The sequence below is a fragment of the Sciurus carolinensis genome, chromosome 1 (genome assembly GCF_902686445.1).
Source record: "Sciurus carolinensis chromosome 1, mSciCar1.2, whole genome shotgun sequence".
Taxonomy (NCBI): domain Eukaryota; kingdom Metazoa; phylum Chordata; class Mammalia; order Rodentia; family Sciuridae; genus Sciurus; species Sciurus carolinensis.
The window spans coordinates 202,355,517-202,372,951 of record NC_062213.1 but is presented as its reverse complement, the minus strand read 5'-3'; the positions used below and the strand labels follow the sequence as shown (position 1 = coordinate 202,372,951).

At 45.5% G+C, this 17,435-nt stretch overlaps 1 protein-coding gene and 1 pseudogene across 1 annotated transcript in view; one reads left to right on the top strand and one right to left on the bottom strand.

The window, feature by feature from the left end:
- Ctnnbip1 (catenin beta interacting protein 1) overlaps positions 1-9,859 on the bottom strand; it is a 48,508-nt gene extending 38,649 nt beyond the window's left edge. The window contains exon 1 of the mRNA XM_047540437.1: positions 9,607-9,859. The gene's annotated coding sequence lies outside the window, so the exon portion shown is untranslated. The remainder of the gene's footprint in view (positions 1-9,606) is intronic.
- LOC124968794 (uncharacterized) lies at positions 4,524-4,642 on the top strand (annotated as a pseudogene).
- Positions 9,860-17,435: the final 7,576 nt, after the last annotated feature.

Here is a 17,435-nt window from a genome sequence, read left to right as displayed (position 1 = left end):
CCAGGCCTAGCCAGAGTTGACCCTGACCTTGGCAGTTACCGCCTTTTGCTCCCTTCTTCATAAATAAAAGAGGATCACTAAGGGGTTCAGAACTACCACTCTACCGTCTTAAAGTTCCTAAATTATCCAATAGCACTCACAGCGTTAGGTATGTAAATCAGTCCCGCCATACACACACACAAAAGAAACGGGAAATTACAAATATAAAATCATGAAAACGTCCTCTACCTGAAGAAACCTAGAGGGCCCCAAACAGATCTCATTTTACAATCCTGTAGCAGAAGAATGTTCAGGGAGGGTGACTAGCCCATCTCCTTGGAAACTGGTCCATGATTTACCCGGTAAATTAGTCAGGACATGGGTGGGGCCCATGTAGTGAATGATGTTTGATCCACAGGGACCCTGATCTCTGCAGGAAGCCCACTGGCAGAATCCAGGGTTGCTGAATGACAGGCAGTAACTTCATTCGCCCTGGGCTTGTTATTCAGATCAGGGACACAGACCATGGGATTCCAGCAGCAGGAAACATGTGGGTTGGATTCTTGGGCTATACATGGGCCTGAAAAAAAAGCTTAATTGGAGCTGGTCTCAAAGCCTCCCACCCTGCTCTCCACGTGGGAGAGGAGATGGAAGTGGGTCACATTCGCCTCGCTGCAACGGCACCACTGCGGGCTCCAGCCACACTGAGTGACCTGGTCTCACTGTGCCTGCCATTTCCTCCTGATCAAGATGCTGCATGATTCTGCCCTGGCCGCCAGACTGGGGGTAGCTGACTGGCACAGGCATAGTGCCCACCAGCGATAACATCACCCAGGGATATGTCATGCCACCTTGGCACCTTCCTCTCCCTCTAAACATGGCTAGCTGCCTCTGCCAGCCCTTTGCCCTCTTCACACCAGTGCTGGCTGGGGGGAGAGAGGAACACTGCGTGCTTCACATGAGCTGTGGGACCTCCCTGACCTTGGTCTTCCAAGAGACCTGGAGGCCTGCCTCCAGGCAGGCATGGGGAACAAGAAGCCCACCTCTGCCTTGCTTTGCATATACTGATCCTAAAGAGGGGCTTGAGACAGAGGTCTACATGCATCCATCCCTCCAGGAACTCTGGGCACACCAGAGAGCCCCGCAGTCCACTTGCTGCCATAGGCCTGTTTTCTGAAGTTGGCAGGGAAAGAACTATCTGGAAGGAAGGACTTTCTGGAGGTCAGATGACTGGTACGTACAAAAGACACCAAGTTGGTGGCAGAATTCCAAAACCCAATACCCCAAGCAAAAACTCTGGGGAGAGACCTTCCATGTAATCCCACCTCAAGTAACAGAGGTTAGGGCTGTAAGCCGAAGCAGAGTTCTTACTAACCAGGGCTGCTCAGGTGTTCTTGTGGCTAACGATGCCCATACCAGGTGCGGCTGTGGTCACCTGTCATATAATCTATAAATCTTCCTCTGCTCTTCAGGGAAGCCAGTGTAGCCCACCACCTTAATGCTCACCTAGAGCAGGTAACCACTAGGGCTGAGGTATATATCTGAAAACTCTATCTGATTCTTTTCCTGAGAGGTCAACACACTCTCACCAGCATATTCTTTCTTTCTTTTTTTTTTTAACAAAGATTTTTTTTTTAATGTTTTAAGTTGTCTTTATTTTTTATTTATTTATTTATATGTGGTGCTGAGAATTGAACCCAGTGTCTCACACATGCCAGGCAAGTGCTCTACCACTGAGCCACAACCCCAGCCCCTCATTCTTTCTTCATTCACATGACCCTCCTAGATAATAAGCCTCTTAGTTCTAGACTACAAACCATGAATGGAGAACTATTTTTACCCACCTGCCACAGTATTCCCAGTACCTACAACAGTGCCCAGGCCACTACAGAATATAATAAAACCTCACTAAATTAATTAATATCTTTCTCTCTCTTTCTCTCTTTCTCTCTCTCTCTCTCTCTCTCTCTCTCTCTCGACAGTGCTATGGATGAAACCAAGGCCTTGTGCAAGCTAGGTAAGCACTCCATCACTGATATATACAACCAGCTCTGAATCAATGAGTCATTCTGGTGGGGTGGGCGTGCAAGGAGAACAAAAGGAAGACAACCACCTCTTCTTGGCATCTCCATTCCTGGCTTACATGATAGGGAACCAACCCACCAGACCCTATGCAGCCTGCTCCCATAGTGCTCAAAACCCTGTTGATGTGCAGTACAGACACCTGCTTGCACAGAACAACAGTACCATGAAAATGGAGACATATTCATGATGCTTGATCTTTCAGAAACTTCGGAAGGGAGAAAACAATGTTTGGGTCCAGCTATGCCCACCTCAGAAGGATGCCCGTCTCTCTGGGGACTGCGGTCTTTTCCTTTTTAACAAGCTTCATGGAGGACCAGGGCACAATAGGTCTCTAACAACTGAGTAGAGCAGCAGTTGGTGCCCAGTTCTTTTTCATAAAAGAAGTCCAAAAGCACTTTGGCTCAAACATCACAATGCCCCTGGGAACTATGAAGGTACGAGTATCATTATCCCCATTTACAGTCAGAGAAAGTGAGGCAAAGGGAGGTTAATTAGCTTGCCCAAGGTCAAACAAGACAGGGGAGGGGCCTAGGATTCAAACCCTTTGCAGCAGTCAGTGAGTTAACTCTGGCTACCCTAAGTATGTCACCTGCACTGGGCTTAAGGGAGATTTTTTTTTCTTCTCTCTCTGTAATTTCTTTTGAGAAACAATATATAACATGGTACTCAGAGCTTTGCTTGGAAGACATGCTGCCAAGATTGTTCCTGATGAGCTGAACCTCAAACAAGTTTCTTAACCTTTCTAGGCCACAGTTCCTGAATATGTAAATGGTAACAACTGCACATATCTCAGAAACTACAGTGAGATTAAATGAGACAATGTACTTAAAATGCGTTACCACTCATTTTCTCATTTTCTAAATGAGCTCTTATCGTTCTCATAATAAGAAAACCAGTTACATGAGGAAAAGACAGTACCCACTGTTTAGTTTTTATGAGATCACAGATGACATGTGACTAGCAGGCATTTCAACTCTGCCAATGAAATGCCCCAGGACCCTGAACATGACTTGTAACACAAAAGTTCTACTTAATTTCTAGTAACTCCTGCTGGCCTCTCTTGGCAGAGCAGTTATCATGGACAATAACTGACAGTGGCATGCCTGTGGGAGGATTCGAAAAGTTGCACCAGGCAAGAGGCCAACTTGGGTTCCTGGAGAACTGAGCCCCTGGGTCTGAAAGTCCCTTTCTGAATGTGCTGCTGAGTTTTCAATTCCACCAGCCCAGACCAAAGAGAGTCAGTGCTTTCTAGATACCACATGTTTTTAACTAGTGATCAACAGGAGGTATTCAGGTGACAGGGTAGACTGACCCTTTACAGGGGCCTGGTGGTACTTGGTGGGAGGTTAGAAGAGAAGGTGGCTAGGAAAGCTGCCAGTTCTATCTTGATATTCCAGAAACTGATATCTGTGAGCAAGCACACCCATGAGGCACATGTGAACAACTTCAACAAAACTCCAAGGATGTCAAAGAGTCACTGCAAGGGTAAGGGACTTAGGCTAGAGGTAGAGCTCAGTGGTAGAGCATTGCCCAGCATATGTGAGGGCTAGGTTCCATCCCCAGCACTGCAAAAAAAAAAAAAAAAAAAAAAAAAAAGATAAGGTGTAACACACAGAACAGAGAACACAGAACATTCCACTGGAGATGAAAAGGTGCTAAGGGCTGGCCACACATTCATTGTACTCAAAAAACTCTTTGCTGCCAGGTATGCTGGCCCACACCTGTAATCTCAGCTACTTGGGAAGCTGAGATAGGAGGATCACAAGTTCAAAGCCAGCCTGGGCAACTCAGACCCTTATCTTAAAGTAAAAAATAAAAAGGGCTGAGGATATAGCCCAATGATAGAGCGCCCCTTGGACCAATCTCCAGTACTAAAAAAGAAAGAAAAGAAATATTTGTGAATGACTTACTCAGGGAAAAAAGAACACTTGATGGAATGTGCAGTCCCTTGGTCAACCAAGCTGAGGGTTCATAGGTCATCTGAGTACCTGGGTTAGAGAAATGAGGACCTGGATGGGAAAATTCAACACTGCTAGCCCGCTGGCCCACAAAGGCCTTCCCAGGACAAGGTCATGCCACTCCAACTGTTCTTCCTCGTGTCCTGCTTTCTGCTAGTATGAATTCAAATATTCTCTTAGAGCCCCAGGAAAAGTTCCCATGCAGCAACTTCCCACTCTTCAGAATTCAAGAGTAAAATCCAACTCTAACACGGTCACAGACCTATGCCCTACTGACTCCTTGCTTACCATACTCCAGCCCACTGGGATTTTTTGCTCTTGTTCTCTCTGCCCACAAAGCTAGCTGTCCCTTGGGACCATCATCCAGCTCTCCATTTAAAAGTCACCCCTCAGAACTAGCTAAAGTTATGACCCTCACTCGGGAGGCTGAGGCAGGAAGATCACAAGTTTGAAGCCAGGCCTGGGAGATTTAGCAAGGCCCTCTCTCAAAAACTAATTTTAGTATTGTATGAAAGGAGAGAAGGTTAGCACTCTCCTCCACGAGGATGGAGAGGCCCTTGGGCCTGACAACATGCATTCGGTTATGGTGTTGCCACCTAGGCATCTAACTGTGGGTTTTCCAACAGATGATTGGTTAAAGAAGATATCGTATACTGACACAATGAAGTTTTTACTTGGCCATAAAGAATGAAATTATGGCATTTGCTGGGAAATGGATGGAACTGGAGAACGTCCTGCTAAGAGAAAGAAGCAGACTCAGAAAGTCAAGGGTCATATGCAGAAGGTAGAGCAAAATAAGAAAGAAAAAATAAAAAAAGAGGGGAGTGAATCTCATGAAAACAGAAGGGAGAGCAATGATGTAGAGGAAGGGGACAGAAGAGGAAGAGGAACGAGAAAAGGGAGGAACCATGGAATAAAATTGACCAAGTTATGCAATGCACAATCATGAATATACCACAGTGGATTTCACCTTTGTGTACATCTACAAAGCACCAATTTTAAAAAAAAAATCAATAAATAGAAGACCAGTAGAGTAAAGTAAGGAAAATAGGGGGAGGAGGGGAGGAACAGAAAGTACGAGGGATTGAAATGGAGCAAATTATATTCCACACACATATGATGTCAGAATGAACCCCACTATTATGCATAACTACACAGCACTAATAAAAACATTTTTTAAAAAAAATAATTTTTAGAAAGGGGGGCCACACACAGTGGTGCAGGTCTGCAATCCCAGCCCTGTATTCTTTTGTTCGCTTGTTATTCATTTATGACTCTCTTACAGCAAAAGACAAACTTCAGGGCTGGGTGGGTAGCAAAGTAGTAAAGGGCATGCTTAGCACGCAGGAGGCCCTGGTTCCACCCCCAATAACACACACACGAAAAGAAGATAAACTTCACTGAGCCACCAATCTTAGCTATTTTATTCCTGGCTATATCCCTAGCACCTACAATAGCACAGTCAGTGTTTAATATGCCAATCAATTTAAAGATAAAATCATATCTAATACTAGCTGGGAACATTGGCACACATCTATAATCCCTGCAATTTGGGAGGCTGAGGCAGGAGGATTGCAAGTTCAAGGCCACCTGGGCAATTCAGAGAGGTCCTGTCTCAAAAAATCTTAAAAAGGACCACTGCTCAGTGGTAGAGCACACCTGGGTTTAAGCCCCAGTACCACAGATAGAAAAAAAATACTTCAACAAAGCCCATACTAAGTGCTAGATGCTGCTCTGAGCATCAAAGAGGTATTACTTAATTTAATCCCCCCAACAACTCTATGAGGGAGGTGCTAGTATTTTATAGATGGGAAAATTCAGACCTGGAGAGGTTAAATTATTTGCTGAAGATCACACAGTTCAAGATGGATGAATCAAGATCCAAACCCAGATAGTCCCAGCACAAAGTTCGTGCTCTAATTAAGAGCTACACTTCATATTTGCTGAGTGTCGAATAACTACTTGGTCAGCACGCTTGGCAGCTGTTCCCTGCAGGCAGGGCTAGAGAGAGAGCAGCCCTTTCATGGAAGGGTTGCCCATACAGTGAGCATGGTGAAGGACAGGTTGCTGGGCTTCCACCATGTTGTAACCAGAGAGGACTCTGCAAGGAAGCACAATTTGATGAAATGACAAGGACAGAGTCAGAATTCTTGGGTACTAGTTTTAGGTGCTATGAGACACCCAGGCCAGTCAGCTGACATCTGATGAGTTTACACTTTGTATAGGGCACCAATCTAGACACTGTGAGGGATGCAAGATGAATCAAATGGAGATCCTGACCACAGAGAGCTTGAAGTCACATGTAAACACATGGAGCTGAAATAAGGGGAGAAAGAGACAGGCACCATAAGGAAATGTACAAATTGCCATGGGACTTCAAAGGATTACCTAGCCCCTGGGGGCCATCACTACCCAACCATAAGAGGAGGCCAGCTTACATAACCTCCAAGTCTCTCTCATTCTGACAGTATGATTCAGGAGCAGCATGGAGATCCAGTTTTTTTCTGGTTAAAAGCTCAAGTTCATGGCCACTCAGGTATTCTCCAACCTACTGTGAGAACAATCCAAGTTTCTTTCTTTTTTTTTCTTTTTTTTTTTTTTGCAATGCTGGGTATTGAACCCAATGCCTCGTGCATGGGTGCACATGCTCTACCACATTCTCAGACCCAGAACATTGTTTTAAAACTTATATCAGATTTTTTCCCATATATTTTTATTGGTTTATCACAGTTGTTACATCAGATCTTAATACCTTTGCTCAAAATATCCAATGACTTCTAACTGTACTTGGAATAAAATCCAAGTTCTTTACTACCAACTACAAAATCTTTTTTTCTTTTTTGTCCTGTAACCTACAGATTCTTTTTTGGTCCTAGGGACAGCACACAGGGGCACTCTACCACTGAACCACATCACCTACATCCTCAGCCTCTCCAATTTCTTTGTGCAACATCTTACAACAGAATCAGGGCCATAATACTCCCATTTGAATACAGTCCGATGAAGGAACAAGCCACAGTCCCCTCACCTGTTTTTGTTTTTATAGTACCACGGATTGAATCCAGGGGTGTTTAACTATTGAGACCATCTCTAGTTCTTTTTATTTGTTATTTTGAGACAGGGCCTTGCTAAGTTGCTAAGGGCCTCAATAAGTAGCTGAGGTTGGCCTCAAACTTGCAATCCTCCTGCCTCAGCCTTCTGAGTTGCTGGGATCACAGGCATGTACCACATTACCTGGCTTTAACTGGTTTTTAAACCCACAAGCCCTCTTGAATCAGAAGGGCAGCTGCTCTGTGAGCATGCTGTTATAGCATGGAGACTGCTGAGTTGAACTATGAGGCCCACCAGACTCTAAGCTCAAGGATAGTCATTTTACCTTATTTGTGTCCAATTCCTAGAATCTAACTGACTCATAAAACTTAATAAGTTTTGCTGAACTAAACTTGAACATGGCCAGGTCTAGCAATTCTCTGCCAGACATAGAACTTTCAACTAGTGTTCCCCTAACTTCTGCTTTCCAGTTCTCAGCCCTTCCCATGGAGACATACTGCCACCACCCCAATTCCTCAAGCCACCATCATCTCTTGCTGGCCAGCTGCAATAGTCAGTCAACTGATACTCCTGCCTCCACAGCTTCTCACAATCCTGAACAAAGTTTTTCTTTTTTAATTTATCAATTTTATTTATTTATTATTTATTTATTTATTTATTTAAAGTACTGGGATTGAATCCAGGGCCACACACATGCTAAGCAAGTACTCTACCACATTCTCAGACCCAGAACATTGTTTTAAAACTTATATCAGATTTTTTCCCATATATTTTTATTGGTTTATCACAGTTGTTACATCAGATCTTAATACCTTTGCTCAAAATATCCAATGACTTCTAACTGTACTTGGAATAAATCCAAGTTCTTTACTACCAACTACAAAATCTTTTTTTCTTTTTTGTCCTGTAACCTACAGATTCTTTTTTGGTCCTAGGGACAGCACACAGGGGCACTCTACCACTGAACCACATCACCATCCCTTTTCTTTTCTTTTCTTTTCTTCTTTTGAGAAGGTCTAAGTTGTCTAGGCAGGCTTTGAATCTGTGATCCTCCTACCTCAGCCTCTTTGGATGCAGGTGTTACAAGAAGGCTCAGAACTTAATGTTCTGGCCCCTACCCATCTTCATAGCATTTACCACTACTGAAATGATCTTGTCCAATTATTTGTTTACTCAATTACTATCTGTCCCTCCTTAGAATGTCATTTCCAAGACAGTAGGGGCTGTGTCTGTCTTCACAGTTGAAGCTCTGGTGGAACTATGCCTGGCACATAGTAAATGCTCACTACTGGATCAATGAATCTACATCCCACAGAAGCATCTTATATTTACAAAGGACCACTAACTTAACCAGAAGCTATGAATGACACAATGACAATTGACAGCTGGTTCCTTTATTTATGATTCAAAGTCCTGTTTTAAATCCAAGGAAGCATTGGCATCCCTGAACACTTTTAATGACACAGAGATCAGTTATCACTTAGAGATCAGTTATCACTTAGAGTCTAGAGCCAGGAACTAGAGCCCAGTGGTTGTAGCAGGGAGCTAAGAGCCAAGATACTAGGGTAAAGAACCTCAAGACAAACTCTAACTTGCCTCCAGGTCCCTTACCAACACAACTTGTGCCTAAGTTTACCTAGTGGTAGGCCAGGCACATTTCTTTAAGATCTGTGACAGGAGACAAATCATTACAGATACAGCATAGTTAGAAAGAGCCTCAGATAGAAGGTGCTGCAAGCCACACGTCCCATTATTCATAAAGCTCTTGATTTGTGGCCAGTAGGGAGCCCTCTGGGCCTTCCCATGAGCTAATCTGACAGCAGGTACTGTCCAGACAAGTTCACCACACAACAGAATGGGAGACTATAGGGCCTAAGGATGTTGGATGTCCAGAGCTCAGGGTCTTGGTTGCCAGGTTCATGAAAAAAGAAAAGCGACTGGAGTGGAGGTGATGAAAAGGTGAGAAGTGTAGTTTTGGGTTCCAAGTGGTTAATTTTGCAGATTCACTTATACAAGTCCTCCACGCAGGTGAGACATGTGCCTCCAATGTGCACCTTCCAGGGAACGATGGAATAGGGGAGACAACAGCTCAAACTAGAGAGGAAGGGCGGCCCGGTAGCCGGACCTTGGCAGCATTAGTTGGGGAAACATGGAGAGTGAGGATGCTGGGAGTGGGGACGCAGGTGAAGAAAGAGAAGGGGGCACCGAGACCAGGAGGGCGAACAGGCGATGACAACCACGCGGGCGCGGAGGGGTGAGCAACAGGGTGGGCGGCTCGGACACCTGTGGAGGCGACCCCCGTGAGAAGGTGAGGAAGGCAGGAGGATGGTCTGCGGCGGGAGGCAGCGGCGCCAGGAGGGGCGAGGAGGCCCAGGCTAGGGAGCCACACAGTCGGGGGCCCGCCGGTGGGTGGGTCCGAGCCGGGTCGGGGGCGCCCTCTGCGGCCCCTCCCCGGGAGACAAAGGGCCAGCGCCCCCAAGCCCTGGCGCGGCGCGGGCCCGGCGCTGCGGGCATGGACCGGCCTCGCGCTTACCTGAGCCGCCCGACCCGGCCGGCCGGCGAGGGCTGCAGGTCCGGGGCGCGGCGCGCGGCGGCCTGTTCCGGGGCGCGCTCAGCCGGAGCAGCCGCGGCGGCGGCAACAGCAGCAGCGGGAGCGGCCGCCTCAGCCTCCGCCTCCCGCTCCGTGAGTCACCGCGGCGGGGAGGGAGGGAGGGAGGCGCCAGGCCGCCGGGGGAGGGACCGGCGGAGGGGGCGGCATCTGGCTCCGCGCGGGCGGCGGAGGCGCGGCGACGGCAACGCCCCGCAAGGAGGCAGGCCGCGGAGGGCCGGACGCCAGGGCGGGGCCTGCCGGGGGCGGGGCCTAGATCGCGCATTGGTTCACTCAGCCCGAAGGGCGGGGATTCCCCCGTTGGGGCGGGGCCTGAGTGGCGTGCGGGGACACTCATTGGACTTCTCTGGATTGTGGGCGTGACCATACGCCTGGAGGCGGGGCCACGAGGTGGACAGGCGGAGCAGTACCGCGGGTAATGGCCGAGTCCGCGCTGAGAGCAAAGGGGCGGAGCGACAGGAGGTGGGCAGGGAAGGCTGGGCGGGGGCTTTCCGAGGAGGCGGAGGCAGCTTGAGGGAGGAGCCCAGGCAAGGATGGACCCGGCGCTGCGGCAAAGCCACTCTGCCTGTCTCTGACTGTTCCATGAGCACGGTATCCCATAAAAGTAATGGCCTCTCCTACGCACCGGTCTATGTTTAAAACCCAGAGCGGCCAGACGGGGGGGAATCCTGGGTGACACCAATTTAGCCAGAACCCCGGAAAAATCTGAAATGGACTCTCAGGACGCTTAGGGGCGTGGTCTTCCGGCATCGCTGAGCTGGCCACCTTGCTACCTTTGAAGCAGTTAGGCCCACTCTTGAATTTGGGGTCTGTCTAACTTGGAGTCTATGAGGCCGGGAGAGCCCAGGGATGATCTCCCTTTTCGGGGGTCGGTGCAGGTGTCCGTGATTAAAGTGACTCTTCAGAAAGTCTGGCTCTATCTGGAGAGAGTACAGTGAGTACAGAGAGTACAGCCCATTTTAGGCAAAATGCGAATTGGTTTTAATACCTGCCTTCCTTTTAAAGGGGCACGTATCTCATTTTCAACAATTTCACTTACCAGTTACATGGTGTAGCACAAACCCCATTTCAGAAGCCATCCTATCTTCCCCACCTCTTTTCTTTTCACTTCTTTTTGCACTTTCTTCCTCTTTCCCCTAACTTTCTTGGCCTTTTCTATGCGAGAATACATAAACTTTTATCTCCATTGTTTATGGCCTGAAATGTCTGTATTCCTCCTTAGATTTCACTACTGTATTTTAGTCACAAATAAGGAATATTTTATTTTTATCAAAAGTCATGAGATTACAAACCCTTTAAGGCCAGATATATGTCTTATTAGTGTCTACATCTCCATCAATGTCCAGAATACTAACATGCCCATAGCAAGGGCTCAAAAAATATTAATCAACACAGTATACAAGTGGGTCCATCAGGTAAAGACATAGATTTGTCCAACTTCGGTCACATGTCTCCCTGATTTTTTTTTTTTTTTCCGGGGTGGGATAGACTACTGTAATTGACTGCCTCATCAGCACCCTGGGGTGAGGAGGAGCAGTTCCCTCAGGGGGAGAAATGGTGCTGGACTGCAAGAACCAGCAGCTGTTCCCTATCTCCTAAGCCTTCCATGTCTCACTTTTAAGACTGTACTGATGGGTGGAACCTAAATTAATCCTGAAGTAATAGTGCTACCTAGAATGCAGAATTGTCCAGCTGGGAGCTGAGGGTAACTGAGGAACTCTCTGTGTTGGTGAACTTACTGCAGTTTTGAAATATAAAAACAATAAGAGTGAAACTTTCAGGAAAAAAAAAAAAAAAACACAACTTTTCCACACTATTATCTTTCATTTTATGCATTCCTTTACCATCTTTATCCTTAATTAGAAATAAGGGGGTGATTTCTCCTCCTTCCCATTGCATCAAAAACTTAAAGAGTGGGATCTCAAGAGTCTTAGGAGTAGGCTGGGCAGTGGATCGGTGATAGAGCACATGCTTAGCATGCTTGAAACCCTGGGTTCAATCCCCAGCACACACACACACAAAGTTGGAATCTTTATCCACCTACCACATGGAAATTGTTACTAGAGAGAAATCAAGTCTAAGACTTGGAGGAAGAGAGGAAAATGGAAAAGAGACCCCAACGAAACATGTATTCTTCAGTTTGAGGAGACCTGATGCCAGCTCTGATCATAGCATTTCACATTTTATAGGTCCTCAAACTGATCTTCTTCCAATGTCCCCTTTCATTAACTGGCACTACTGTCTACCCAGGGGCTTAAACCAGAAACTTAAAGAGCGTCCTTGATACTACTCTTTCCTTAATCCCTCATTTCCAGTTCATGCTGTTCCTACCCCTAAAACATAGCATACATACGTACTGGGAATTGAACTCAGGGGTGCTCTACAACTGAACTAAATCTCCAGCCTTTTTATTTTTACTATTTTGGGGGTATGAGGGATTGAACTCAGGGACACTCAACCACTGAGTCACATTCCCAACCCTATTTTGTATTTTTATTTAGAGACAGGGACTCACTGAGTTGCTTAGTGCCTCGCGTTTGCTGAGGCTGGCTTTGAACTCATGATCATCCTGCCTCAGCCTCCCAAGCTGCTGGGATGACAGGCATGCATCACCGCGCCTGGCCTTTTTTATTTTTTGAGACAGAGTCTCACTAAGTTGAGCATACAGCTGTACCTGGCCTACAGAGCTCATTCTTTCTCAATCTCTCTCTTTTTTTTTTTCTTTTGGGGGGTCTGCAGATTGAACCCAGGGTCTCCCACATGCTAGGCAAGTGCTCTCCCATGAGCTTCACTCCCAGTCCCCTCTTCCTCAGTTGAACACAACACTGGCTCTCATGTTGACTGCAGCAGTGATGCTCGAAGTGGCCTTCCATTCAGGGTTTCCCAACTGCCTCCAGTTCACTGCCCCTCAGCACCTAGAGGGATCATCTTAAAATATACCCATCTTGTCAGACCTGCACTACTCAATGGCTTCTCTTCATTTTCATCATGAAGTTCAAAACTTCTGTCGGGCATGGTGGTGCATGCCTGTATTCCCAGCACTCAGGAGACTTGAGGTCAGAGGATCACAAGTTCAAGGCCAGCAACAGCAATTTAGCAAGGTCCTGAATACCTTAGTGAGACTCTGTCTCAAAATAAATTTAAAAAGGTGGCGATGTAGCTTAGTGGTAAAACACCCCTGGGTCCAATCTCCAGTGCTCCTCCCTAAAAAAATAGCACTGCTACAAGGCCTTACCATCTGCTCCTGCCTGATCATGAACCACCTGTGCCAACTGAGCTCCAGCCATAGACAGGGCTTCTCCCTGTTCTTTGACCACAGGAGCTTCTATGTGCTTCAGGACCTCTGAGTGCATAGTACCCTTGGCTTCAGTGGCTCTTTCTCTCACTTGCCTGAATATTTGTTTTTTGGTCTTCTTTAAGGAAACTTTTCTTAATTTACGATAGCCCCAGTCCCACAGCATGGCCACAGACTCCAAGGGGGCAAGGGCTGTTTGACTGTGGTTCACTCTCCTCCAGCATAGTACCTGGCTTAACAAATCTTATTGCATGAATACATAACTTTCCCTCCTATTCCTGCCCCCAACTCCAGTGCTATCCACCCTCTCTTCCTTAGTTTTCTTTCATTAAATGTATGATTCTATATTTTCTCCTTTATCTTTGGGGAAGGCCTCCCTGTAGTCACAGAACATATATGTATCTTTAAATAGTTGCTTTTTGGAGCAAGAAAAAAAAATCTGTGTCTTCTATATCAAAGGGATAACTATAGCAATAAAATTTCAGGCCAGATGGAAGTAAGTGGAGCCACAGCAGGTCTCAGGGAAGGAGCCGTGTCAGAGCAATTATGGCAGCAGTGCTTCTCAATTGTGCTCCTGAGAGGGCCTTCCTGCTTATGAGTCGAGCAGCTACCAGCTGAGAATGGGTAAGAAAGGAAGAGAGTTTGTACTGAACCAAGAGAAGAATTTCTTTTTTTTTTTTTTTTTTTTTTTTTCTTTTTTGGTAAAGGAAGAGGGGGTCTGGGGTTGTGGCTCAGTGGTAATGTGCTTGCCTAGCACACGTGAGGCCCTGGGTTCAATCCTCAACACCACATAAAAATAAAATAACAGTATTGTGTCCACCTACAACTAAAAAAAATAATAATAAAGAAAGAAAAGAAGAGGGCTTGGGGTGTAGCTCACCCCAAGCTTGGCATGCACAAGACACTGGATTAGATCCCCAGCACTGCAAATAATAATCATAATCATAATAATGAAACTTAGTCTTTTTTTATTTTTTTTTTATTTTTGGTACTGGGGATTGAACCCAGGTGTGCTTTACCATTGAGCTACATCCCCAGACCTTTTTTATTTTGAGACAAGTTCTCCCTAAGTTGCCAAGGGTCTTGCTAAATTGCTGAGGCTGACTTTGAACCTGCGATCCTCCTGTCTCAGTCTCCCAAGCCACTGTCCCAGCTTTTTTTGTTTCTTAAAAACTAAATTTTAGCCAGGTGTGGTGGCATATGCCATATTCCTAGCAACTCTCAGTTGAGGCAAAACAATTATAGGTTCAAGATCAGTTTAGGCAATTTAGCAAATCTTGACTCAAAAATTAAGAAGAGCTTGGGATGTAGCTCTGTGGTAGAGTACTCCTGGGTCTAATCTCTAGTACCGAAATAAATAAATAAAACTAAATTTTAAACTTAATAATCTTCAGTAATAGAGAAAGTAAAAAAAAAAAAAAAAACAAAAAAAAACCCTTTGCTTTGGTCCTTGTGCTTGTCTCCTGTTTATATTTGGTGTGGCTCTCACTTCTCAGAGGACAGACAGTGAATTGGAGGCCCTGCAAAGCAGAGCATGCCACAGTCATGTGCCATCCCCCTGGGTTGTGCCTTGGTAAATACTTGTCATCCAACTTTCCTTTGGAGATAATACGGAATTTTTAAACACAGTGATGAAAGCATTTTGTAGATCAGTGAACATACATATTTTGTATCATGAGTGGGGTATGTGCAGCTGTGAACATCTGGCTGTCTGCCAGCCTTCCCCCAGAGTGTTGGTCTCTGAAGCATCTGATGGGTAGACCTTCCCAACATCACAAAACCCTGCTGTATGTGCTTGGGAACAGTAGAAAGAAACAGTGACTCCTTTCTGTGGCTGAGTTTTGATAGACCCGCATGTCTTCTAAATGTATATTGTCTGTGCAGCCTCAGACATTCCCATCACGCAGTAAATACAAAGCAACATGGGACCTTAATTTAGATCCAAATACTCAGCCTATTAGCCTGTAAGCATAGAAGTCAGTTTATCAGCTTTATTTCCTGTTGGTTACTGTCCAATTAAGGGCAAAAAGTGACCATGCCTAAAAGGAAACAGCTTCTATTCTCTGGGAGTAAGTGCTAAAACAGTTGCCACCCTTTCCTCCTAGCAGATCATGGCATTCTATACCTGTAGATGCTGCAAAGGTCTCAGTGTACACTTTCGGAGGCTGAAATGACCCTTCCTGACAATTCCTTCCCCGCCCTGTTGAGGTGCAGACTGCTCAACCATTTGCTATTTTGAATAAGCCAAAGAGCCCGCCAACAGTAGACTTTGTGCCTACTCTCCACCTTATAATTTTCAAACCTCCTCAAGATGATGAACCCTCCGGTTTCACATTTGTTTTTTTGCTAGGGATTTTCTGAAACTCTGCTATTCCTGAAACTGAGGTTTAACTTGGCCACAAGGTGACTGGCAGATTTTGCATTTGGTCCAACAGCGTTTTCTCAGTCTAAATGAACCTTGTGGCTTCATTTCTCCACACACCACCCCCCATCTCACTTTCTTCATTACTATTCTTCCAGGAAATTACTTCCCAGCAGCAGTACTTGCCTCCAGCTGGTGAACCAGAGGGGCTCTTTTTTGTAGTTAACAAATACTCAAGGCCAAGGGCAGCAAATCTACACTGGGTGCCAGCTAATGAAGAGCCTCACATGAAAGCTTATACAGTGGGGATGGGCATGGGGCAAATGTGCTAGGATCCAAGATTACTCACCCTTCTCCCACACACTGCAGAACAGATAGCAGTGATTATTAATTATTTAAGTAATGAACATAAGAGCCAACACAGATGGCTAAAAAAAGGAAGTTACACTTTAGGATCCTCCGCTGATATCATTTTAATTGACACAAGCTATGGAGCCAAGGGAAATAGACCGAGATGCTTACTAGCAAAGACTGTTTTTTTCAATTTTTCTACCCTTTTTTTAACCTAAAAAAAAAAAAAAAAAAAAAAAGACAACTTAGGTTGTATTTGTATACACTGCTGATGAAATGGAATTTTAAAATGAAATGGTTTCCACAGGTTTCCTTTTGTGATAGCATATCAAAGAAAGGGGACGAAACCTTCAGAGATGATTTTTTTTTAAAGAAGAGGTCTCACTCTTTTGCCCAGACTGGCTCTGAACTCCTGGGATCAAGGGATCCTCCTGCCTCAACTCCCTGAGCAGCTGGGATTGTAGGTGCACACAGCTGTACCAGCATCATATTTTCAATTCAAAGCTCAACCTCATGTCACTCCTAGTACATTTTATTTGTCCTCTGTGTATATCATGATACATAGAATAGTTTCTTCCTTTCAGGTAACATCTAGCACTATTTAAAAGTTAAGACCCCTTTTTAGGCATGGTGGCGCACACCTGTAATTCCAGCAGTTTAGGAGGTTGAGGCGGGGGGATAGCATGTTGAGGCCGGTCTCAGCAAGGCCCTAGGCAACTTAGTAAGGCCCTGTCTCAAAATAAAAAATAAAAAGGGCTAGGGATGTGGATCAGTGGTTAATCACCTCTGGGTTCAATCCCCAGTACCAAATTAAACTAAATAAAAGAACCCCAAAAGGCAGCCAGCCATGCACGGTGGCACACACCTATTGTAATCCCAGGAACTTTAGAGGTGAGGAGGATTGCAAATTCAAAGCCGGCCTCAACAACTTAGTGAGGTCCTAAGCAACTTAGTGAGACCATGTCTCATGTCTTTTTATTTAAAAAATAAAAAGGGTTGGGGATGTGGCTCAATGTTTAAACACTCCTGGGTTCAATCCCCGGTACCAAAACAAACAAAAACCAAACCAGAAGCCCAAGAGGCATGGTTTTGATTTTAGTTTCAAATTCTAGGGCTCCTGGCCCTGGTCTGAACTCATCAGTAGTTCTATCACAGTCCAACCTTTCCACACTGCCAGCCTTCCCACAGCTAATGACATTTCCTCTTATTACCATAGTTTTCATGTCTAATTTAATAAATTAAATTTAGGTATCTCTCATTATTACTGGACCCGGCCTGGCTCTGTGACTAAGGAGACTGTGTTTCCTCTGCAGGTGTTCTCTTGACCTTGTTCCAACATTCGTTCTATCTTACGTTCAGTTCTCGTGGGACCTATCACTTGCACTGATCCACATCTCTGCTAGCATCACACATATATGTCTCAAGCACATCCAGTTTCTTTAGTCTGTAACTTATTCAAGGATAAGCACCGAATGCTCCCCAGGTGCGTGGCACTATGCTAGGCAGGGGATAAGGCAGCAAATCAGACGTGTTGTCCATGCCCTCCCTTTCCTCCTAGTGGGCATGACAGACATCAGTGAGTTACACTGTCAAATAATTCTAATTGTAGTTCCGTGCTAAAGGTTGATATACCAGGCACTGTGAGTCCATACAACCAGGAATCTAACTTTGTATTAGGGTCGAGAGCTTCCTTGGGAAAGAAACATTTAACCTTACACTTGAGGTATAAGCTGGAGTTAACTAGGC